Genomic DNA, 24,323 nt, shown 5'->3' with positions numbered 1-24,323 from the left:
AGGCCAAATCCATGGTGCCCCATGTCCAGTGGGACAGGTGAGGTCCCTGCTGTGTAGGCAGCCACGTGTGAGGGGTTAAACTGCAGAGAGTCAGCTCCTCTTTGACTGAATCTGCCAAATTCCACACCAGTCCAGCTTTCTGAGTTGTTTTCTGGACAGGTGGGTGAGAGCACAGCTCGTGCCACAGGGCAGCCCTCGAGCTGCCTCCACCACACCACAGGGACTCTTGTTATGTGTCATGAAGTGTCCTTGTTAGCAAGGTTAAAATCTTGATGTGTCCCTGTCTTCAAAGGGAAATCCTTGGAAGGCCAAACCTTTGAAAAAGCACCTCCTTTCATCTCTAACTTCTATTTTCTACTGCTCTGTTGAGCGAAATGTGTTTTAGAATGGAGATACCTTAGGCAGGATTTTGGGGGCAGTGAGCTGCACATCCTGCCGAGGGACAGCTGGCTCTGCTCAAACCTGGAGGTACCAGAGGAGAGCTTTTGCTGGTGTAGGTCAGAGCTGTCCCATCGAGCTCGGCTGTGCACCAGTTCCGCTGCTCTTTATGCTGATTTTTGTCGGTGCTGGATGTAGCCTTTATAAACACTTCTATTGCCAAATTAAGCTTTTCCCCTTCCAAAGTCACCTTAAGTGACTTTCTTCTTCTTTACCCCTTGCTCAGAAGAGTTTGCCATCCGAGACAAAATGGAGGGAGCAGGAGAGGTTCTGCCAGAGCCCCGGGGCTGTCGCAGTCCTTGTGTTCTCCCTTGTGCCATTTCTCTGTGCAGTGACACTCCGTGAAGCATCAGCTGCTTGCAGAAGAGTTCCCCTGCTTTGAAAGCAGCTTGTATGTGGAACTGAAACTGCTTTGCTGAGATGACCAGTGTTTGTTGTTATGGGAGGTGCCTGGTGCTGCACTGTGGCTTGTGCTCCTTCTGGGAAACGCAGTCCACTTCCATCAGCTTGATCTTACTGGTGCTTACAGACTAAACTGACAGCAAACTCCATTCTCTAACATTAGTAGAGCATAGTAAGGACAAAGTGCTTGGAGCTTCAAATGCTGACATGTAGTTGACCAAGTTAAGTGGTTTTTTTGCTTAGAAAACAGAGGTGCTTCAGGCTGTCCGTGCAGCTGTGGCTCTTCCACCAAACGTGCACCCAGATGACTCCTGTGTGTCGTGGGAGTGTTGGTCCCAGGCACTGCTGGTGGCCTGGGATGTGTATTTCCAGGGAGCCCCTTCCCAAGTGTTGCCTCCTCACTGGTAGTGTGACATGGAGCTGCCTGAGCAGACCGTGATCTGGGCAGGAGAGACAAGTCTCAGGTTGGCCACCTCTCTCCTTGGGATGTGCCAGGAAACCTAACAAAAGGGTTGGGACCCGCAGAGAACCTTTTCCTTTGTCCTTAATCACACTCTGAGACATTGCCCCAAGATTCCAATCTCAGTCTGTCTGCAAAGTGCTGGACAAAACCAGGAGTAGTTCAGAAGTCCTTGTGAGAAAGTCCATGTTCTGCTTGGTGGGAAGGAGACGGGTGGGTGGGTGGAAATCCCACTCAAATGCTGTTTGTTATTAGAGGGGCTCAAGGTCTCTGTTGCTGATTTGGTGCCTGTGCCTGCTCAGAGTGGATGCCTCCTGGCTTAAAAAGAAAAAAAAAAAGTTTTTTCTTCCTCCCTTGAATCTGAACTGGCATAGGATGCATGGAACTGACACATGAGCGTGTGTGTCCAAGGCTGACCAGCTTTGTGCCAAGAGTATTGTGGAAATCAGCCAACTGGTTTTGTTGACATTGCTAAAATAGAGCTTCACTCAGCAGCACCAGGGCAAAGCTGAAGGGGAGAGCAGAGCAAGGGAAGAGTCAGGAGAAGTGAGACAAAGCAATGCCCCTGGTGTTTGTGGATGTTTCTGGTGACGGGAGGCAGGGAGGTTGTGCTGGTGTGGACATTCACTGAGGAGCCTACCTAGCTGTGTGTCAACCACGGTGTTGCTGGGGCCTCCTGCAGCACCAAATTGGCTGTAATCCTGAGCAGAAATGGCTTCAGTGTTGTGGAAGCACGTGCAAAATTCAGCTGGGCCCTGATTCAGTTTTGCTGGTCCCTAACAGCAGTGGAATGTGTGCACAAGGAGTAAGTTGAGGTGTTGTGTGTGGTGTTTTGTGAGGGTTTTTTTTGTTGCCATCTTATTTTGGTTTGCTTTTTAACCAAAAAAACCAGTGGCTAGTACTCCAGTTTTAAGCTGATTGATGCTTACAGCTCTTGTGAAACCACAGATGCTCTTCTGGTATGAAGTGTTGAAGTTGTGGAGGAATGCATCTGGCTCCCAGGGAATGGGGAGCTGATGGCAGTGTCCCTTTCCAGTAGGGTTGGAAACTCCACTCTTTCAAAACCGAGGGATCCTGGGTTTTTTGAAATGCAAATGTTGTGGCTGCCTCAGGTGTTCAGGAACAGAGTCAGGAGTTGCCTTTCCTCACGTATCTACTGCTCTTTTCCTCTAGGTTATGATGCCCTGGGCTATTCTGTGGAGGGCAGTGACAAGTGGAGTGGGAGACAGCTGCTGCAAGCACGAGAGCAGAACACGACTGCCATCCCTGGGGGCGGGGGACAGCCCTACGTCAGGAACTGCACTGAGCCAGGTAGGAATGAAAGGTGCCTCCAGCCCCTCGGGCCTGCACTTGGCTCCCTCACCTCCAGGCAGCTGTATTTGTAGCACCTGTACAGCCACGTTTACTGATTTTTCAAGTCCATATACGCTGCTTTTCACAGCAGAGCTTGTATATCTTCAAGTTTGGGGGAGAGGAGGGAGGGGTTTTTCTCTGTTCTTTGGGACTTATGTAGGTTATGTGCCCCAAGAGAAATTCTAACACAGTTCTGGCTGCACTTCTTTGCTATAGTTTTTCCTCTGCTGTAATCCTTAATAACGTTTCTGGACAGATGGATGATTATAGTCTTTTTTAAACAGCAAAAACTGGTACAAAAATTCTTCTTACTCAATTTTTGCTCGTTTGCATAACTCCAGTGTGGTGCAGATCCAGGCTTAGAGCCTCACATCAGCATCTGCAGTGATCTTTCCCCTGCTGTGCTCGGTACCTCAGTGCTGCCTTCACCAAACACAGGTCTGTAGGAAACCTGTGGGATTTTATTTGTGGTGTGGGGTTTTTTCCCTACCTTCTCCAGAAGGTACAACAATAATTACCGAGTACATCGTGTTTTCTCGGGAGAGAGAAAGCAGAAATACTGAGGCAAAATTACTGTTTCTTTTCTGGATTGTCATGGCATGCCAACAGAATACAATTCTGTAACAGAAACTGATTCCAGTGCTGTGGAAAAGGAAGTGAAAGTACCAGAGTTTAGGTCCTGTGTGTTGCTTTGTGGCTTTCGTTTGGCCTGTTACCACAGTGTAAATGTAAATAGTTAATGTTGGGCTGGAGGGCAGTCAGAGGTGTTTGAGCTGGCTTGGGTGGGAGTGGGGCGCTCCTGCAGTGTCTGTGGAGGTTACCTGTTGTGCCCAGTGGGCTGTAGGACACCTGCAGAATGTGTCAGCTCTGCTGCTCAGCAAACTGAAGTGAGCAACAGAGCTGGTAAGAAGGAGTTCTGTAAAGAGCATCGATAGGGCAACTTGTTCTGAATGTTGTTTGTGCTGTCTGTGGTCACGTAGAGACCAAAGTGAGAGAGCAAAGGGGTGTTGGTTGTGCTTTGGGAAGAATTTCGGAATTTTCTGTTTTCCCTGCAACTCGGAGTGATGCCAGGTTTCCAGCACAAAATGGGCCACCAGTCATGAGCCCATACAATGTCATCCCTCTGCTCCCTCCTAACAGTCAGTGAAACAGCCGTGGAGATGACACGGCACCTGACAGTGGAGCTGCTGAGCTCAGTCCAGTCTAAGGCAAGCTTGACCACCATCCCAGCAGGTGAGGATGAAGAGTTCAGCACAGTTCCTAACAGCAGCTTTCATGTTTAAAGGTGTGGACAGGAGTAGGGTGATTCAAATCCTTGTGCAGCCCTGACACCAGTAACTGTTGTTGTCAGGCAAAGCTGATTGAAGGCTTGATCCCACAGCCCCCAGGGCAGCACAGTCCTCCCAGCTGTGCTGGTGCTGGATGGGACCCCAGATAGTGTCACAGCAGTCAGGAAGCAGGGGGTTTCACCAAGCATGTCTGCCTTTACCTTCTCTAAGTGCTTGCCTATGCAGTGCTGCTGGAGGAACCGGGGCGGTTTGGCTCAAATTGTGCTGTTGTGGAGCATAACGCACGAGTGGTGTGTAACCAGACCCTCAGGGCTTGTGGGACTGGGGAATCAGCAGAGCTTGAACCCCCTCAGCATCCCTGCAGGACCAGGCTGATGTGTGCTGGCACTCAGGTGCCCCTCCTTCCCTTTGGCAGGTGTCAGGAGGGACACGCTGCCTGGAAGGACTTGGGGTTTTTTCCTGCTCTCTTCCCAAATGACCCCGTGTAAACACCTACAGCTAGGCAAAAGTGGGTGCTTTTAAAGAAGCAGTTTCACCTCATTTGCTGGGGGAGGGAAATAAAATGCCTCATGTTGAAATGTTTTGTGTTTTTTTGCAGTGCTTGGCTTTTGTGCTCTGTTGGCAGTAAACACACCTTTAGGTGCTGAAGGGAAGATCTCTGTTCTTTAGCTGCACGGGTGTTTGCAGGCTCTTTTGAGTGCCTGCCAGGACATTTGCCAACTGCTATTTTTATTTTCTAATGGTTTATCCTGGGGCCTGTCTAGTAGCATTTTATCATCAGAACTGCCCCAGATAGTGAGGGTTTTGCTCATTTTTCATTTGAAACAAAAATGGTAGAAATATTAAGGGGGCGAAATGGATGGACCGAATCCAGCCTGAAGCCCTTTTTTCGTATTTTTATTTTATTTAGTCCTTTTGCTGAGAAATGAATGCTCTTTGTGGGCTCTGACCTGGTCCTGTGGCTGGCTTTGGTTGTGTTGAGTGCCTGTGGAAGCAGAACAACAGAGCAGCCTGCTTTCTTTTCTGAAGAGCCTCTGGTCTCTTGTCTCTGGATTCCTGATTGCCCAGCCCTGCTGTCATACCTGCTTGTCCTCTCCCTCTTGAATCCTGGTGGCTCTTCATGGCAGTGTCTGACAGTGCTGTCACACAGCAGATGCTCTTCTGGCCTCCCTACTGTCCCCTTGTCCTCATGGTATCCATGTGGAGGTGTGTGGAACTAGAGATGGACAAAATGTTGGACAGAGTTTATTTACAGAAACAGTGATATTGTTAAACGCTCGTGATTTTGGGGCTAGGTTTTAGCTCATGCAAAAGATTATGAGGGAAAAGGGAGAATTACTCGTGTTGCTTCAGGCAAAGTATCGTTTACCCACCCGGTCCTGTTCAGAAATGTGACTCACCTGCTGGAAGCCAGCAGAAAGGATTGAGCTGGTTTAACACTGAGCTTTGGGTCGGGTCCCCGTGCTACCATATTCAAATTCAAGACTGCCCTGGAGAAACTCTGAAGGTCGCTGTTCATTCAGACTCGGTTTATTTGCTGTCAGGAAGGTGACAAGCTCCTGGGCTCTGTCAGGATGGGACATGATGTGTCTAGAAATTCCCGTGGGAGGTCCCGGTGCCAGCCCTCATTAGCTCCTCTCCAGACTGGCATATGCTTCCCCTGACGAGCTGTCAGCACCAGCCTCCCCCGGTGTTATCACTTCCACTCCCACCTCGGAAAGGCTCAAAATAAAGCAGCAGCCCTGCTTAACTGTGCTGTTTTAAAGTCATTATCAGTAATAGCAGGAAATACGTGATTGCTGCAGGAACGAAAAGATCTCGGTATATTCATTTAGAGCCCCAGGCACAAAAGTGTTTAAATTAAACAGCCAAAGAAGTTTTTATGCAATTATTTTTTACATTTCCTCATCTGATTTCAAAAGCAGCCTTCTCTTTTATCAATATTTCTCCAGTGACTCATAGCTTATGATAATGTAATTTGTGGTGCTTGGCTGTGGAGCAGGTAACCCTTCCAGGCTGCTCGCTGGTGCTTGTGGCCCTTTCTTTGGTGCTGAACCACAAACCCAAACCCCCTCGGGTGAAGCTGTGCTTTCTCATCTCTTTCCTCTTACACATTCACTCCTCTCTTTGCACAATGACTTCTGCACGTGCTCAGCTTTAGGTGGTCTGAGTTCTCCTGGGCTGTCCTGCCCAGAACGATGTCCAGAGAGCTCCTGATGTTTCTGTGGGTTGTGTGTGGTCTCTTCGTGGACTGTCAGATAAAGCTGCTCGGGAGGTTGTGGCAGTGGCAGGAGGGTCTAGCAGGTCCCAGAGTTGTAGCACAGTCTGAGGTGGGCTTGTGAGCCAGAAACAGGGTGTGTTAAGTGGAGAACTCGAGCGTGGAAGACACAGAAATGAAACATGGGTGAGATGTGCTCGTGATTTCAGTGGAGCCTTGATATCTGGGTGTGGAGGGTAATGGTGACTGCTCCATCACTGTGGACTTCTCAGCCTTTGTACCTGGAGGTGCAGTGCCAGGCTTTCCTGTCTGAGCATCCTTCTGCTTTTTGCCTCTGTAGGATGCAAGGAGCCGTATCGTCACAAGCCTGGGGTTTGCTTTAGCAGGATGGGCTTCTGGATGGGAAATGGGAAGACATAGAAAAAAAAAATTCATCTGTAGTTCGTGTGAAAAGGTGCTGGAAGTAGCAGTGGGCAGAGTGAGTGAGATTTCTCTTGCTCACCACTGTGGAGTTTGAGAAGGCCTTCTTCAGAAGCATATATAGTATGCTGTGTGAAGAGTGATTTTTGTTTCTTTTTTTTTTCCTTCTCTGAACCTAAATCCAATTAAAAAAAGTCACCTTCCCTCAAGCAAAATTAATTTTATCCTAGCAAAATGAAAAGCAAAAATTAGTTTCTGCCTTGCAAGTTGCCAAACCTTGCTTTCACTCATGGGAATGTTAGAAAAATAAATTGTTGTTAGTTTAGATACAAAATGTCCTCAAGGAATAGAAAAAAAAGATGTTGTTCTCTCCCTGAACCATAAGTTGGGTGAATTTGACAGAAATTGGTTTGAACTTCTGCTCCCACGCTCTGCTTCTGTTTGTTTGTCAACTCCAGACCTAAAGTGTCAGCAAACTGTGATGTTGGGGTTAGAGCCTCAGAAATAAAAACATGCTTATTTCCTCTGGGTTTGTGTGCTGGCACGGAGCTGGGTTGTCTCCTCCTGCAGCCTGGAAGGAGGGATGTTCTCTGGGTGGGAGCAGGTGCTGGGGTTTGGTGGCATGTGGCACCAGCCAGTGGGTTTGGCTGGGCCGGCTGCCCCGACAGCTGCATCTCTGGCTGAGGGGACTGGGAAAGGCAGCCCCTGGGTTTGGGGTTCTTCTTGCAGAGCCTGCTGGCTTCGTTCCTTGGAAATGCTGCAGATGATTTTCCTTTTCTGTGCTGTGTTCTGGATTCGCTCAGGGCTTGGGATTTGCTTTCTGGGCTGGGTTTTGCAGGATCTTTGGGACTGTTGCATTGCAGGATCTCTTGGCAATAAGAGGTGGTCCCAAGTACTTTCTTTAGGACTTTTCAGCCATCTAAGGGGGCAACAACCCACGTATGGCTAGTTGTGTTGCAGTACAGGTGAGCAGGTACCTGAGCACCTCCCTGTGAGGCAGAACCTGCTGTGTTCTGACAGCAGGGCTTTGCCTGGACAATGTGCCAAAGGGGGAGCTCAGAACAACTGCTTTTGGCTGGGTACTTAAAAACTCTGAACTGCTCACCAAAACCATGCAGTTCCCTGCAAAATAGGGCCCCCTGGGCACACACAGGAGGCCAGTTGTGTTCTTTTTGCTGAAATTTTGCCAGCATTCCCATGTGATTATGTGTGCAACTCCAGGAGCCGGAGCTTTAGGGAGAAAAATAATACAAGCTCGTGTGATTAAAATCAAGAGGTGGCAGTGCTATTTCCCAGTTCATACTTGGTGCGTTCTCTTGTATCGATGAAACAAAATAATTAGAAAAGGAAGGGGAGCAAAGTGGCAAAACAACAAATAAACCCCAGAGTCAAAGACAAGTGTTGACCCTACAATCTGCTGGCAGGGGAGAGGTGGTGAGCTCCTGCTCAGAGTGCCCTCCTTGGAAAGCTGCTGCCTGTTTTTGCAGAATACATCACTGCACGTGTATCAAGCAGTTGTAATTAAATCACTGCTTATTCTGAGAGAAAAGAACCTCATTAGACCCGTTGGCTCCCGGCTCGTGAGCAGCCTGCCCTCAGCCCTCTGTGTCACAACATGGCCGAGATGTGCACCGGTGGGACTGCTGGGACTCATTTGCTTAATTGGTGATACTTGTGATTAGCCTGTTCCCGCTGTAACTGTTGTTTGGGGATTGCTGTGTTGTCACAGGCTGGCTGTGCAGTGAGGGCTCGCAGAGCGTTCAGGGAAGATTTGTGTGTCGTGCCGCCTGTCGAGTGAAGAACACCAAAGGATAATTGACTGTTGCTACCCAAGAATCATGTTAATATCTTGAGAAATTATGACAATGGGAGAGGAAAAAAGGAATAATCCTGTAGGGAACAGGGAACAGATCTTAACCTGTACACCTTCTGCTGTCAAAGGCACAGGAGGACGTTGTTTGAGAGCCAGTCAGAAGTGCGGCCCCATTTGCATGGGAGCTCTCCCTTGGTGTCCCACTTAGCAAGTCAGTGTTTTGCTTTAGGCTGCCAGTGAGCTTTCCTGGCCAGACCTGAAACAGGGAGTGCTGGCCATGGGCTGGCTGGCTGGGGGAATTTAGCAGTAGCAGTGGTAGGGAGCACACAGCTGCAGTACCCCCACAAGATCCACACTGGGTACCTTGGGGAGGACCTTTGGTGCAGGTCATTCTGTAGTGCTTCACCCCCCGTTCCCCTTTCCATCCCTGTCCCTCTGCCTGCATAGAAGCCTCACAGCCAAGCAGATTTGCCAACAGCCAAACCTTAACCTCGTGTGTTTGGCAGTGTTCTGCTCCTGATGGGCTGCTCAGTTATTTAGGTTTTGAAGTGCTGTGCAAAGGAGTGGGAGGGAGATACTCTCTACGAGCTGTGGATGTGTAAGGTGTGCTCAGTAGTGCTTCGGCTTCTGCTCTCTGCTTTCTTTGTAGTCCTCATTTGGACTGCAATGAAATGACCTACCTGCAGCCTATTAGTCACCTCTTAATTACATCACCTCTAAAGGATCTGCCTACTTTATCTCTGGAAAAAAATGCAGGTAGCAAATGTCAGCATTCTACAGCACAAAGAGGGGGAAAATGTTTTCCCAAGTACTTCACCAACCAGTTACTACGGTTATGTAGTAAGAACCCACATTTAAAATAATAGTAGTGTGTGGGGGGGAACCCTGTGTCCTTTTTTATGATTATTTTTTTCCCCTCTGAGGTAACTTTAAAATTACCAGAATTTTTCTGAGTGTGGGGATTTATTTTGGCTTTTTTCTTTGTTTGTGGTGGTTTTTTTTGTTCTTTGTATCTAGGGGAATGCTACTTGCTTCCTTGACCCTTTAGTGAGTTTGGGTTACTCCTTTGGTATTCTGTGTTGTGGAAAAGGCCACAGAGAGGTTTAAAATAGTGAAAGGGAACAATTGCTTCCAAATATTAAAATGCTCTTGCATTTAAAAGGTGTTAAGAAGCAAAGCATGACTTCAGATATGAATAAATATCACGCTGTACCTTTCTGAACTGGGTTTTACTTCTCTGACACCTGAGGATGCCAGGCTGCTGCCGTGCATCGCTCCGGTGATCTGAGAAGTCTTCCATGAAGCCTGGGACCTGAATTTCTAAGGAGGAGGTGAAAAAATTGTCAGGTCAGACTTGTTCCTTTCTCTTGGAAGAAAATGTGCTTGGATTTTCACATGCTGAGCCTGGAAAGCAGCTCCACTGTAGGGTTTTGGGTTGGCAGCTGGGGAGAGCCAGTGTGGTCCTCTTGTTTGGTGACACTGGCTGCCTTGGGACATTACTGAGCTACAGATGGCAGCTCACAGCTGTAGTAACAGGGAGTGTCTACCAGATGCAGATGTTCCAGATTGGCCAGATACCAGAATAGTTTAGTTTTGTACACACCTGAATTATTCTTCTCTCATGGTAAATGCAAGTTGTCCACTTAACATTTAAAAATATATCGCTGCATTTTTGTAAAATGTCATAATTCTCAGGAAAATCTGTGCTACTGTAATTTTTTGGTTGTTAAGAATTTTAGACTTTCAGTACCAAGAAATTTGGGAATGAAGTCATTTGTCTTGGTGCCTGTTGATCCCGGGCCTTGTAAAATATGTGACTTGGGTTTGCTGGGACAGAGTGCGGGGTTTCTGCTCAGAGCACCTGAAGGACAGTATCTTTTCCAACATAAATGATGGATAGAGGTGTTCTGCTCTGACTCCAGAGGAGGAAGGAAATGGAGGGGGCAGTGCAGTAGGGCTGTGGGAAATGTCAGCTCTGGAGGAGAGTGATCGTTGTAAGACACTGAGAAGGGTGGCCCGGGATGGAAACAGAAATTCAGTCCTAGCTGTCACAGGTTCTCTAGCTCATGTGGTTTTTTGTGCTACTTCAGAGGGCAACTTCAGGGGTGTGTGTGGAAATATAAAGTACTTTGAAGGATTCTGGGGTTCTGTGAGGTTCTGCGCAGCTCAGGGAGTTACTCCGTTGGGTTTGGGAAGCGTGCTGGGGGCGGGAGGCGTTGCCTTTTATTTGCGTTCTAAAATCAGGATTAGAAAATCTGGGTGCCCTATGCCATCAGGCTGGAATTCTGAGCGTGGCAGGAGGTGTGAGGCTGGTGAGGGAGAGCACGGACTGCCCTCGCTGCCTCCGGCTGTGCCGCAGGATCACGGCTCTGCGGGACAGGGTGTGTGCTCTGTGGGACCAGAACCCCTGTCTGGCACCAGCAGGGCTTTCATGGCCAAGGAGAGGTGTCTCAGGGCAGAATGGACCTCAGAGCTGCCCCCCTGCCACGGGCAGGGCCACCTTCCACTACACCATCTTGCTCCAAGCCCCCATCCAACCTGACCTTGAACTCTTCCAGGGACGGGTCATTCTCCCATTTTAAAGCCTCTCTGGGATGCCAGAAGGGCAGAGGGAGTAAGCTTGATGATGAAGGAGATTGGGGCAAATGGTTATCGGCACATGCTTTAAATTGTGGTGCATCTGTAGTATTTCACAGGTTGAACATGAATGTGTAAACAGCCCTAAGTTTCGGGGCTGAAAGCTGATGTAACTCCAAGATGTGTCCCAGGACAAGCCTTTCCTAGAGTTCTGTTTTAAATTTGGTATTTTTGAGCTATTACTGCAAAAGAAGAAAAATAACATCTGGCCCCATGTTGCAGACTGGATTTTTGTTGCTTGTTTTTCAGTTCTTGCCAGTAGTTAGTATTTAAAAATCAAAGGTCCAGATTTTCCACGGATGTAAATTATTGCTAGCTCCATTGACTTCATCGCGTTTGTACTAGTTTTAAGCGACCAAGAATCAAATACAACATCCCAAGTCAGGATTTAATACAGTCAGGAGGGAGGCTTTATCATCTGTTATTTGCATTTTAAGCAGTGCTCAGTTGTATAGTTTTTATATACAGACACGTGCATAAACTCACTTATGCATGCACAGAGTAATGGTTTTATATATTAATGCTGAAGCAGTTTAATTTAGTGCACAGCAGTGGGTAAAATAAAAGTATTTAATTAAAATGGACTTTTTTTCATGGACTGCATAAAAAATTTCTAGATTAGATATTGGTTACCCATATGTGCAAGTCCTTTGTTACTTCCTTGCTGTTCCCGTTCCTGAAACAGAGAGATGAGTGGATTTTCTTTCCCCAAGATCCCGTGATGCCTGGTGCTGGTGGTGAGGAGGAGAGCTCCTGCTTTGGGAGCTCCCCCTGCTCTCCAGGGGCACTCATGCAGGGATCAAAGTCTTCTGTGCTGGGTGTGACAAAACCACACAGGAAGGGAGATCCTCTGTACCCTACAGCTGGAGTAGGTGAGGTGGGAGGTAGGGGGTAACAGAGGGCAGGCAGCTGATGTTCCACCACTGGGATGACGTGTGCCAAGCCTGCCTGCCACTGGAATGACGTGTGCCAAGCCTGCCTGCCTGCTCCACCGCTGGAATGACGTGTGCCAAGCCTGCCTGCCTGCTCCACCGCTGGAATGACGTGTGCCGAGCGCTGGAGCTTGGGCAACCCAGTACCTTGGGATGTGTGATGAGCTACATCACAACACAGAACTGTCTGTAAAAACAGGGTGTGCTCTGGGCAAGGTAATGAAACAGGGTGCCAGCTGCTGGGAATGCTCAAGCCAGGCAGACGCCCCATGGACACCAGCATGGAATGCTGCTCAGCCTGCACGTGCGCTCATCCAAAGTTACTGGGAGGTTTTCAGGTTTGTTTTTATTTCCATGCCAAATTTCAGGGTTTTAGGATATTGTCAGATATCCTACAATTTCAGGATAGTGTCAAATACCCTTTAAAAAGCTGGTGCTTTGGCAGTAAAAGTACTGGCTGTGGGGCAGCCATTGCCTGAGCGCTTCTTGAGCTGTCTGGCAGCTTCTCTCTCAGGGGCAGTTTCTGCCCCATGCATGTCCTCCCGCTGAGGTTGTACCTGTGCTGGTGGCCAAAGGTGGCAACCAGGCAGTGCCACAGCTTTCAGTCCCTACCAGTGTCCCCCACACGTAGGCACGAGGCTGGGCGAGGATCTGCTGTGAGCTCTCCAGGTTGTTTGTGCAGTCGTGGTGGTGCATCTCTGCTGGAGAGGGGGAAGTACTTTGGAATGAACCCTTTTCTGGATTTTATATGTATGTGCACGTGCACAGAGAAAAGAGAGGTGGGATAAAAAGAAAGGAGCAGTCCTGCCCAGTGTATCTGTAAGCACAGGCAGTCCCGAGGCTGCAGCAGTGTCAGCCTGGGTGTCTGGGGATGGATGGGCAGGTGCTGACAGGCTGAATGACCGCTCTAGTTAGAGCTCATTAATAGTCTCAGAGTGAGCTTCTACCCTGATGAGTGTGACTTCCCAGTGACCTGAGCACTGTGGCACTCTGTCCTGCAGCCTGGCAAGCTGTCCATGCCTGTCCCAGGGGCGCTGCCTTTGGAAGCATCCAGGTGATCACCCACCACACCAGCTCCAGCCCTCAAGGACTGTGGTGAGTCATGAGCCAGAGGTCTTACCATCTCTTAATTGATGGGAGAAGAGGAGGAAAGGAGGAGGTGATGACTATTTTGTGTTAAAACAGGGATAATTACTGCTATAGAATTTTGCTAGAAAACAAAGCAACAATTCACAGTGCAGACTCCATCGTGGCTCGGCACAGTTCACGCATCCCGTGGACAGTGTTGCTGTGGAGGAGGAGCGAGCCTGCCCTGTCCCTGGGCAGGGGGGGGCCCTGTGCCTTGCCCCCCTGCAGGGATGGAGGGCTTCCTCGGGGGGATGCTGCTTTGGGGTCTCTGGGGCAGCTGCCCGCAGAAACTAAACCTGTTGCTCCCTAAAACCTGGCTGCAAGCTGTGTGCCTGATGGGATCCCTGCCTGTGTTCGTGGTAGATGTGGCCTTATCCATGTGCCGTGGCCAGGTCAGCATGTCTGAAGCAGGGCCCTGGAGGAGGAAGAGGGGACTGCTCAGGCTGAAGGTTCTTCTGGCACTGCCTTCTGGCTCCATCTGCATCCAGTGCCATGTTCACAGGGAAAGGTGCAAGCAAAGTGTGGGATGTGTTTACGACTGGGATTTGGGCCAATGGACTGAGTGATGCTTCCCTGGTGTACTCTCGCATCTCCCAGTAACAAGTCAGTAACTGGTTTCTCTGTACGAAATAGCTCCTTGTGCTTAATTTTCCCTGGGAATTTGAGTGTACTCTGTGCCCTGTGTGAGCCTTTGTGCTCTGCAGCAGGAGCTGCTGAGCTCTGCCTCTTGGGAGGATGCCTCTCTGCTGGGGAAAAGGGAAGGAGGGAACAGATTTGCTGTGAGGGAACTTGAGAGCCTCTCTCCAAGCGAGCAGGGCTCTTGAGGATGTCCCCAGGGCAGTTGGTTGCTTTGAGGACCTTGGGTGAGGCAGGATGCTGTGTGCAGGGATGCAGCAGCTTTCCTGTAGCCATAGCAACCGCTGGGGATGTGGTGGTAACTGCTGGCATCCTCCCTGGACCAATGGGCCTGGAAGAGAGGTAGGAATGGGTGTGGCTTCAAGGCCAGGCAGTGAACTACCCCCAGTCATTCAGGTGGATGGGGCAGACATGGCCCCAGCCCAGATGGATGGAGGCCCAGCACCAGACTCCCCTGATTGGGACATGTCCTCTCTTGTTACTTTTTTCCCAGGTGTATTGAGCTGCTCCTTGGAGCTGCCCGTGTGCAGGCAGGAAACCCCTGTGGTGCAGGCACAGTCCAGGGGGGCTGACAGCTGCTGGGTTTGCTGTGCTCCTCTCTGGGAGGCAGCACGCTGCAGCCAGGTCTGGAGACTGCCTCAGCAGTGCTGGGGTCTGCAGAGGCTCTGGCAGCCCCCCCAGAGCTGAGGGGTGGGCAAGGGATTGGTAAGGACAGGTTGGGGAGCAGTGGACAGAGGAGTGCAGATAAATTCCATCACATAAACCATGTCTTGAAGTGAGATTGTCAAACACCTACTGAGCCTGAGGCTCCTGTGGGTAATGCTGGACCTCCCCTTCTCCCCCATCCCTGGTAATCAGGATTACAGATTTAATCAGGATGCAGGAGCAGACAAATACTTGGAATGGGTGATGGAAAGTTCCACTGAGCCACCACCGCTCGTGTGCTGGGGAGAGGCTGGCAGTGGGGGAATCAAGCTGTTCTTGGAGCCTCCATGTTTGAATTAATTTTATGTTCTGCTTGCACTTCGGTTCCTCCTTGGGACATGTCCTTCCACGCTCCCTTTTCCTTAAAAAAATTTCCAAGTGAAACTTGAAAGCCAGCGTGTCTCCTGCCCTGCCTCCACTGCATCTGTGCTGAATGGTTTGGACTGAGTCACTGTCTCCTGGGAAAGACTTGCAGGGACATTTACCTTGCCTTCAGTACAGAATTAATAAGCAGGTGAACACGTGGGAAGGTGAGAGGACCCAGTGGTCTGCAGCTGAGCCATGCAGTGTGTAGTTATCCGTAATCTGCTTGGCCAGGTTTCCTTGGAGCCTTTGGTAGCACTCGGGCATTGCTGGAGGAGACAGACCTTGGTGCCCAGGCACGTGTGTGGCTGTGGAAGTCCTGTTTCCTCTGCAGAGCACGTGGAACTGCCGTGCCCACCGAGTGACAGGGGACGTGATTGACGTTTCCCTGGCAAATTTTTCCATCTAGGAAGTTCCCTGCTGCTTCAAGCCTGTAAATCAGGATCCGATGGCCTTTTAAGGGAGTGTGCTGTCAGTCAGTGTTTCCCATCCTATTCTGATTTTGCAGATGCTTGTCATGTTCCCGGGGAGGTGCAGATGTGCCTGCAGCCAGCTGGACTAGGAGAAGGTGCACTTGCTTTCGCTCCTTGTCCCGACCCCGGTGGTGCCGGTGTGTTCCTGCAGAGCCTCTCCAGGTGACGCTGCTGGGGTGTCACCCAAGGGGACAGGGCTGGCACTGTCCCCCTTCCTGTAGTGGGGTGCTGCCAATCCCACTGGCGCTAGGGCAAGCAGAGGGCTGGTGGGCTTAAAGCAGAGCCTGTCGCCCAATTTCGGAGGGAGGTTTGCAAGCAGACCAGACTTAATTTACTGTCTTATTTTCCTGCTGCCACAAGACTAGTGGAAGAAACGTGTCCTTTGCAGTTTATCTGTAAAACTTTAAAAATGAAGTGAACTGTTAAAAGGATGTTGCTGTGAGCAGTTAGTGTATGGAAAACTGAACGGAAGGGGAGGTTTGAGCGTGGTGCTGGGAAGGTGGCAGGCTGTGTGCCTTGGCAGGTGTCTGCTCCGTGTCAGTGGCTGTGTGGGTGCTGTAAATGGCAGAGGAGGGAGGTTCTCTGGTGTGCAGTCCAGTGGGGTAGGTTCCCCTTGTGGGCAGGACGGGCTGTGGGAGGCTCAGGAATGGTTCAGAGTTGTGTTGCCTGTCTGACAAGCTGCACCACACAGCAGCAAGGGCTGAGGTGCTCAGGTCTGTAAGAATGAGGTTGGCTGAGATCCAGGGTAAACAGAAACTACCTGGGAGGTTCTGTGCGGAACCTCAGGTGTGGCTGTCAGGGCAAATCCATCCTCATTTCCTGATGTGCTTATCAGCAGGCACACTGGGACAGCCCTCAGAGTGAGGACACAGGCGAACATGCTCTGGGATGGCACGTAAATGGCTGCACACTGTTTCTGTAGGGGCAAAAACAGTTACGGGAAAGGCAAAATAAATAGTTTCCTCTGTTGCCTTTTTCCTTTTTTCTTTTTTTTTTTTTTCTTAAACATTTAATTGCTCTTCTGTGTTACACTGTTTTGTTATCAAATTCACCTGAATTTTGAACAGAACAGTTTCACCTGCTTGACTGGCACGTTTCAGTGTGAGGGTGTCTGTGTGCAGGTGTGTTTGTGCTGGGTATGATGCACCCTCTTCCCAGCCTGGAGGGCAGAGTGTTTGCTCAGGAGGCTCAGGGTGAGCCCCAGGCTGTTGGAGCAGTGCCTCAGCTCCGGGTCCTGCAGCAGCTGGATGGCTGAGGAGGAAGCTGGGCTGTCCCAGCTATGGGATAGATCCATCACAGCTTTTGGACAGGAATACTTTCCCCTCTAACATTGGCAGCAGTGAACAACACTGGAGAAGCATTAAATCCTGAAGCAATTAAATGTATCAGCAAAGTGGGATTTTTTTTTTCCTCTTTTTGTGAGATACTTTGCCAGCTGTTGTTTATGGAAAAAAAAATCTAAATCTTTTTTATGAGAACTGTTTTTAGGTTTCTTTGTGTTCAAGGCTGATTTATACATTATGCATTAGTGTGGGAAGGCAAAATATTTATTTACCAGCATGAATATTTAGAGGAAGAATAAGTGGGAATCTGTGCGTATTGATAGCTTAGCCCGAGATCCAGGAGGATGTTACCAGGGTTAGAAGTGGCACAATTAGATTGTAAGGGAACAGCAAGACAATAAATTGACCTTCCCTTGCCTGTGTCTGGGTCACCCCTCTGCCTGCACGACCTCGTCCTCCTTGCCAGTGCACAAAGACATCCAAACCCCTCTCCCTGCTGGACCATCAGGAGTAACAGGAGCTGGTAATGTCTCTGTTGCTGGAGATGCTGGTTTTGTGGAGCCCAAAGGAAGAAGGGACGTGTGGGATGGTTCCTAACTGGGTTGGCAGCGTTTGGGAGAAACTGAGGAGCGGAGTGTTCTTGCTCAGGTTTGCTGAATGATATTTGGGAGAGGCTTCTCTTACACAGCACCGTTCTGAGAAGTACACGGTTCTTTGTGCTGTTCCCTTTCCTTTCTGCTTGTGATGAAAGAATGTTGATTAGAGCTCTGGGTAAGCAGCATGTCATTGTTTGGGATGAGGCATGCCATAGGAATAATACTGCTATAGAAGGAGGCCCTGGACTAGATGTTAATTATGTTGCTTGTTGATTGCAAAAAATTGCACCAAATGACAGTTTATGAGAGCTGGGCTATCTTAGGAACAAGTGGTGTAAGTGGGTTGGAGCTTTGCAGAAAATAAACAACGTGGGGGAAAACACGTCCTTACGGTTCAGACCATCAGCTTCAAAACAAGTCACTTCACTGGGAGGCGACTTCCCTGGGACTGGGAGGAGGTGGTGTGCCTTCTTGAGCTGGAGCTGACCCGAAAGATGTGGGAGAATACCCCAGGACACTTCCTGCTGTAAAAATGGAGCTCAGTAAGTTCAGGGTCGCTTGCAATGGCAGGCACCAGGGTAACTCGAGAGACCCCGGGTACCTTGTGCTCCAAAGGCTGTGTGTTTTCATCACAGACTAAAGGTTACAAAGTTTCATTGTTTGAAAAAAACAAGGATGTTTCTCCGCTCTGTCCAGAAAACAAACAAAACCAGAACCTCGGGACTTGGCTGGAAATTGTAACATGAATTTGAATGAAATGTTACAAGCAAACCAAGCTGAGACCTGGGAGCAGTGTTTCAGCTCGGTGGTATTCAACAGGGAAGCTGCAAACCTTCCTGGCCAGCGCTGCAGTGGAAATGAGGGCTGACCTTCAGCAGTGGTGCAGTAACACCGTGTCCCCTTCCCTGCCGCAGGAACACGCAGGGAACAGCCCCAAATAAAGGAGCACAGAGACGGGGACTTGTCGGGGCTTTGCAGCTCTCTGGGCGGTTGGTTGATGTCTCCGGGGAGGGGTGGGAAGCAGAGGAGCCCTGTGTGCCCCTTGGCAGAGTGGTCGCACAGGACAGGCTCCCGTGGGCTGCCTGGCACATGTGGGAGCTGCCAAGGATTCCCTGGTGGGCTTGGTCCTGCTTGGCCATTTCGTTACTTCTCCAGGAGGCTGTGGGAGGTGGCTGCTGTGGCCATTTTGTGTCTGACTGGCTTCACTTGTCCTCTTCTCCCACTGAACAATGGTAAAAATACCTGCAGAGTTGCACTTGGTCTGGCAGAGAACATGGGGGAGAAAGCAAAGCAAAACCCCCTCGGGCTTTGTGTCTCAGTGGAAAATAGAGAGCGTTGCTCAGTTCTTTGAGGAAGACTCAAGTGAACTGTGTCTGGTTGGCAGGAAGCACACGGCCCAAAGCAGCCAGCCCCGAATCCAGAAGGGTTTGTGATTGTGCCTCCAGAAAGCATTACTTGCCCCACAGCATGCCCTGAAATAGTAATGTTTGGATAATGTTTTGGGGGTAACTAAGCTGGAACATGTGTATAACTGTTAAAATTGTGAATGCCAAAAAAGGAAATCCATGCTAAGCTCAAAAATATGGACTCATCATTTAATTTGGATAAATGTTACCATTGTAATTTGGTTTTGTTGCATTGTGCTATAGGCTTTTTGGCAGGGATTTCGTGGGAGATGAGGAAACAGCAGCCTGATGCTTCCCTCAAGCCTTTTTGAGACTATTCTCTTAGTTTTGCCAAAGTGTATGTGATACATTCTTCAAAAATCCATCTTGGGTTCCTCAGCCTCCCGCTGGAAACTGCTCTGGAGGGTGAATGTGGGACAAAGCAGATCTTGGAGGCCCCTGCTCCCTGACTGAGCACCAGGGAGTTCTCCCTGGGGCTGGGGGTTTGCCTCTGAAAACCGGGCTGAGGGGCTGCAGTTAAACCCAGCAAGGAAGGATTTGGCCCCTCTGCTCAGCTGGACCTTGCATTCCAGGAGGAAAGGGAAGTTCTGGCTGTTTGGGCTCCAGGGGACATAATTTGTGCGATCTGCAGTAAAGTCATAATTAGCTGGGCTGGTGTTCGAGGTTGGGGCTGAGCAAGCACTCCCAGGGCTTTCTTACTTTTACACGTGGGCCCCAAACCCAGACAAAGCCACTGCACATCTCTGAGCACACGAAATCGGTTCACAGCCCTGACGTAAGGGCGTGTCAGAAGTGCCCTGGCAGGAGAGGATGATTAAAAATGCAGAACCCTTTGATAGGGGGAGTTTCTCAATTTCTTTGAGGGAAATAAAGCCCTTTGCTTGGATCCGAAATTAACACAAAGTTTAATTTGTTGCTCTTGTTTTAGTTCATCAGCTGGGCGAGGGCGAACTCGGGTGGAGATACGTCAGAAAATTAAGCTTTACCCCTTAGAAAAAACCACAAAGGCTTTCAGCTGCCGTTGTGCAGGAATTACAAGGTTGGAGAAGGGGGGGGAAGGCACTTTTTAAAGCCAGTAGACTGGTTCTTTTTATTTACTTTCAGGTTTGGGAAACCTTTTGAAGCGCTTTTCTGCAACCGTGAGGACTCAAGGATGTTTTTTCTTTGTTCAGTTGCCTTTCTGGTTTTGGTTTTTAACTTCCTTGTGATGAAAGCGGGTCCGACCCTCCAGTTCTGTGAGGTGGCACTGGCCAAAGGCTGCCAGGCTGTCCTGCAGGGTGGGAGCTGGGGCTGAGGATGTGCCTTGGCACCGGGCTGAGGGGAACCAGGAGTGTGTGTCCCCTGGAGAGCCGTGCCCAGCTGGGCAGGAGCTGTTGGGGGTTCACTCCTGCCTGTCCTCAGGGCCATCTCTTAGGAGTTCTGTTGGGGGTCAGGTCCCTCAGCTGCTGATAGCTTTGACTCTGCAGGGGGGAAGGAGCCACATCCGTGGCTCCACCATGTCACCTGTCTGGCAGGATGAGGGGCACAGGGAGCCGAGTGGCACCCGGGAGTCCTTCGCCGTTTTCTCCAAGTTCTCCCAAATTTTGGTGTTGAGGGCAATGTGCAGAGGATGCTGCTCTCTGGTGCTGAGAGCCACAGGCATATGGCAGTGGTAGGAGTGGTTACCATGGAAACCTTTCAGCAGCATGACATCACCAGCACTGTCACATTTAAGCTTTTCAAGGCTTTTTGGATTTCAGCAATTACATAACTTTGGAGGGGTTAGGCTGGGGCTTGGATCTAATCAGTATTCAGGGTCTTAGTTGAATTACACTTCTAAAAAAGCCAAACACCCCAATCCAAAAGTGCCTGGCTGCACTGGCAGTGGTGGTTGCAGCAGCAGTTGCTGCATGGGGATGCTGGTAATGGAGGCTTTGCTCCTGTCCTCTCCCTGACAGCTCATACCTGCCCTGTGGTGACCCTCCCAGAGCTGGGCACAGCTCTGCTGCTCCTGAGTCCTAAGGGATGCAAGAAGGGAGCACAGGTTGCCCATGGGAGTCGAGGCAAGGGAGTGTGTTCATTTGGGGGTTGGACAAGCTTTGTGCTGTCCCAAAGGTGCTGAAGATTTCCTATGGAGATCCTTTTGGGGTCAGGACACCAGGTGGGCCCTCATTTTGCCATGCTGGGGGTCAGGAAGTAATTTGAATTCACACGAAGGTGGCTTTACGTGTAAGGGTGTCCGTGGGCATCGCTGCCTGCACGGCCCCAGAGTGACGTGTTCCGGCAGCGTTCGTGCTCTCGCTGCAGCCACAAACCAAAACATCCCTTTGGGGCTGGGTGCTGCTCTGACCGTGCTGTGGATGTGCACTGAACCCAGTCGGGCCCCGTGTGCTTGAAGTGCAAGCTTCAGGGCTTTCTGGTCAGCTTGGACAGGCTCTGCAGGCCCTGGAGCCTCAGGCGAGCTGGAGCCACTCTGGGCTGGGGGCAGCAGGAACCGCTGGCCCAGCTGGGCTTGGGCAGCTGCCTCAGCCCCTCACACTTGTGGCAGTAACAGCAGCACGGAAATAGCTCCCTGGAAAACAATTCCATGGGTTCATCCTGCTGCCTGTAGGTGCTCTGCACAGCTTTTGATTTAAGCCTTCTGGCAGAGGGAAATGTTTCAATAAGAAGAAAAAGCAAGAAGTTTTGTGCAGTCCCTTTTCCCTCTGGTGGCCAGCGTCCCTGAAATAGGTACCCAGCTGGGGCTCCTAATGATTATGGTGACAGAGTGTTCCTGTGTGATTGACTCTTAATTTTTACGTTTATGCTGCTGGGCAGTTCCGTGCAGGGAAGACAGCAGCATTCAGTATCTCCCAGCTGCCAGTTCACTTGGAAATCTGTCCTGGGAGTCAGTAAAGTGAAATACATGAGCTAATAAGGTATTAGCAATGATATTAGTGTTTCTCCTCTTCTTGAGAAGTTATCCTTACCTGATTTGTGGTTGTGATCGAAGTGATGAGTCTGCAGCAAACACCCACCTTTGTAAATGACTGTGTAGCTCACGTATGGATCCAACTGCCAGAGACTGTCCTGTGAGTTGGCATGGCTGGAATCTGCAGTGGTGTGGGCAAAAGAGGAAGGATGAGCACGTTCTTCGTGTTTACTTTGTCACCCAGTTTGTGCATGAGCACTTCCACAGTTGGTGTCATCTCAGGGTCTTCTCAGCAGTGACACGTATTTGTGATAGCAAGGCCTTAAACTTCAGCATCTAAAGTGCCAGATAGGCATGAAAAATAAACAGGCATGCTGGGCACTGGGCACCTGGATGCTCAGAAGCAAGGGGCTGCAGTGCCCAGGTTGGGGGTTTAGAAGCCTGATGTTCTTTCCCTGTTGGTGCTCAGCTGTGGGCAGCCCAAACTCGCCCTGAAGATGCTCAGCACCACAAGTGAAAGGAGATTTCTGTTCCTGATTGTGCAGAGGAATGGATCCACACCTGGGAGTGTACCAGGCAAAGGCAGGGCAGTGGTTTTCACCTGTGGCTGGGGAGGTCTGGCTGGAGGGGTCCTCACCTCTTTCAGAATATGGGGGTTTGTCCTTTCCACAGTCCTTCTTTCACGAGGCTTTCCTGTCTGCTTGTCCCTCCGTGAGATTCTCTCTGTCCTGATGGTGGCTGGGAGAGCCCTAAGAGTGCTAATGAAGGACTTGGTTCATCTTGTTCTGTAATTTCTGAATTGGATGACAGCTGGCTGCTGAGCCAAGGTTTTTTTTTTTTTTTTTTTTTTGCTTGGAGCAAAAGAAAAATCTTCATCTTGTTTCTGGCTTTCTGTATTAATTTCCTAGTAGTTGTTTGTGTTCACCATTCTGCCCAGTAATTTTTCATATATGTGAACTTAAGGAAAATACTCTGTGGTTTTCTGTTAAATGCAACTTAGTGTTTTTCTGAGACATTCAAGACTGAAGCTCCTTGCAGGAGATCTGGAAATAATGTAACAGTGGGGCAATAAACCCTGTAGGTAATGCAGAGAAAGGCTTGAAAGATGCTGGATTTGTTTTTAACCACAGAACAACTGCTCTAGACTTGGGGTTCCTGATTTGGCATTCCTGATTGTAGTGATTTACAGCAGTGAAAGGCAGGTTAGTTCTAGGATTCTCTGGAACAAAAGATTACCTGGCTCTGAGAGGAGTGACTTATCTTGCAGTCTGACTGAGGGAGGTGCAGCATGAAAATGAGGGGAAAAACTGAAATCCAGTGTAAACCAGTATGTCAGATTCTTAGCAGTGGCTGGAAGGTTGTCTGGGGCAGTAATTCTCAGCTGGCACGGTTCAGTGTTCCTGTGGGGAACAGCACAAATCCTGCCACAGCCACGGAGGAGCAGTGTGGTGATCTCTGCGTGCTGAGGGGGGCAGGGTTGGCTGTGTCAGCACCTCCGTGGCAGCTCTGTGACAATCCCTTGGTGCCAGTGTGCAACACCAAGACTGTGAGGAACTGCTCCCTTGGCTGGAGGGAGTAGGACACTATAAAGACCCCTCCTGGTGTCGTTTCTTCCATCGGGGTCCATCAGCTCTTCTGCCTTCAGGGCTATCAGGGCCGGCTCTGCGTCTGAGCCACAGCAGGCAGTGCCTGGCAGGGCTTAGAATCCCAGACTGGTTTGCTCCAAGCCCCATCCAACCTGGCTTTGAACACTTCCAGGGATGGGGCAGCCACAGCTCCTCTGGGTAACCTGTGCCAGGGCCTCCCCACCCTCACTGTAAAAAAAACTTCTTCCTCATATCTGACCTCAACTGACCCTCCTTCAGCTTAAAATCATCACCCCTTAGCCCTGCTAAAGGAATGAAGGGTTGCATTGCAAGCCTTGTAGCTTTATGGAGTGTTACCTGCAGGAAGACAGCGTTTAAGCGTTATTTATATTTTGTTTATTTATTTTATCAAAACACTTTTGCGTATGTCATATCATCTGCAAGAAGAGTGTCATACCTAGAATGATTCATAAACCAGATGGCATTTTACTGCCTATGGAGAGTTAATCTCCTGATCTGTTTGTCTTTTACCTGTAATTGTGTATGAAAGACAACTGTTGTTTTAAGGAAAAAATGATTAACCCCCCCCGTTTTTACTTAGTTAATATCATTAGAGTCCACATACAAAATTTTGTTTTGCTAGATAGGAAACCCCAGAACCACAGTGTCAGCCCACTTTCATCCTGTCCAGCTGTTCCTGCTAAGCCTGGAGCAAGGGACCTCTCCATCCTCTGCAAGTGACTGGGGGCAAGTCCTTGGTCATCCTGCTGGGATGGGTGGGCTGGTCCTGAGAGGCTGTGTGGTCCTTCTCTCTCAAAATCCCCAAGCTTCAGCAGGTGGGCGATGCCAGAAACCTGTGCTTCGGTGTGGGTCACTTACAGCTCTTGTCTGCTCTCCTCTTGTGTTTGTGTGGTCTGTCCACTTGCCTTTGCTGACATCAGAAGCAGTTCTTCACTCCTGACAGGAACATAAGAAGGAGTAACTTGGGAAAGAGCCAGGTGGATTTTATTACAGCCTGGACATCCTCAATAATATTGCCTGGTCTCTGCTGATTTCCCAGCCCTCACCATTTTGTTAGTAATAGATTAGAGAGAAGACAGTTTGATTTTGAGCCATGGCCTGAGCTAGTTGTTGTGGCAGGCAGACATCAGTCATGGTTTTACGTGTCAGCTGGACACGGGGGATGGCCAAAAGGAATCAATGCCCGCTCTACAGTGTGGGCTCCCGTGCCAATGCCAGTGTCACCAAGCTTGGGTGGCTCTGGAGGGCGATCTCACTCCCCTGGTCTCTCTCTG

General features: G+C 49.7%; 1 protein-coding gene across 5 annotated transcripts in view; it reads left to right on the top strand.

Annotated features, from left to right (window-relative positions):
* SLC24A3 (solute carrier family 24 member 3) overlaps positions 1-24,323 on the top strand; it is a 124,337-nt gene that overhangs the window by 17,525 nt on the left and 82,489 nt on the right. For 3 of the 5 annotated variants that reach the window (XR_001878428.1, XR_001878427.1, XM_017837417.1), the window contains exon 1: positions 2,580-2,611. The gene's annotated coding sequence lies outside the window, so the exon portion shown is untranslated. Of the gene's footprint in view, positions 1-2,473; positions 2,612-24,323 lie in introns of those variants that run through there. The other 2 variants (XM_017837419.1, XM_017837418.1) reach the window with 1 other exon arrangement.

The sequence above is a fragment of the Lepidothrix coronata genome, unplaced genomic scaffold, assembly GCF_001604755.1.
Source record: "Lepidothrix coronata isolate B3197 unplaced genomic scaffold, Lepidothrix_coronata-1.0 Scaffold304, whole genome shotgun sequence".
Classification (NCBI taxonomy): Eukaryota; Metazoa; Chordata; class Aves; order Passeriformes; family Pipridae; genus Lepidothrix; species Lepidothrix coronata.
Note: the sequence above shows the minus strand (reverse complement) of the source record. Positions and strands in the feature narration are given on the sequence as shown.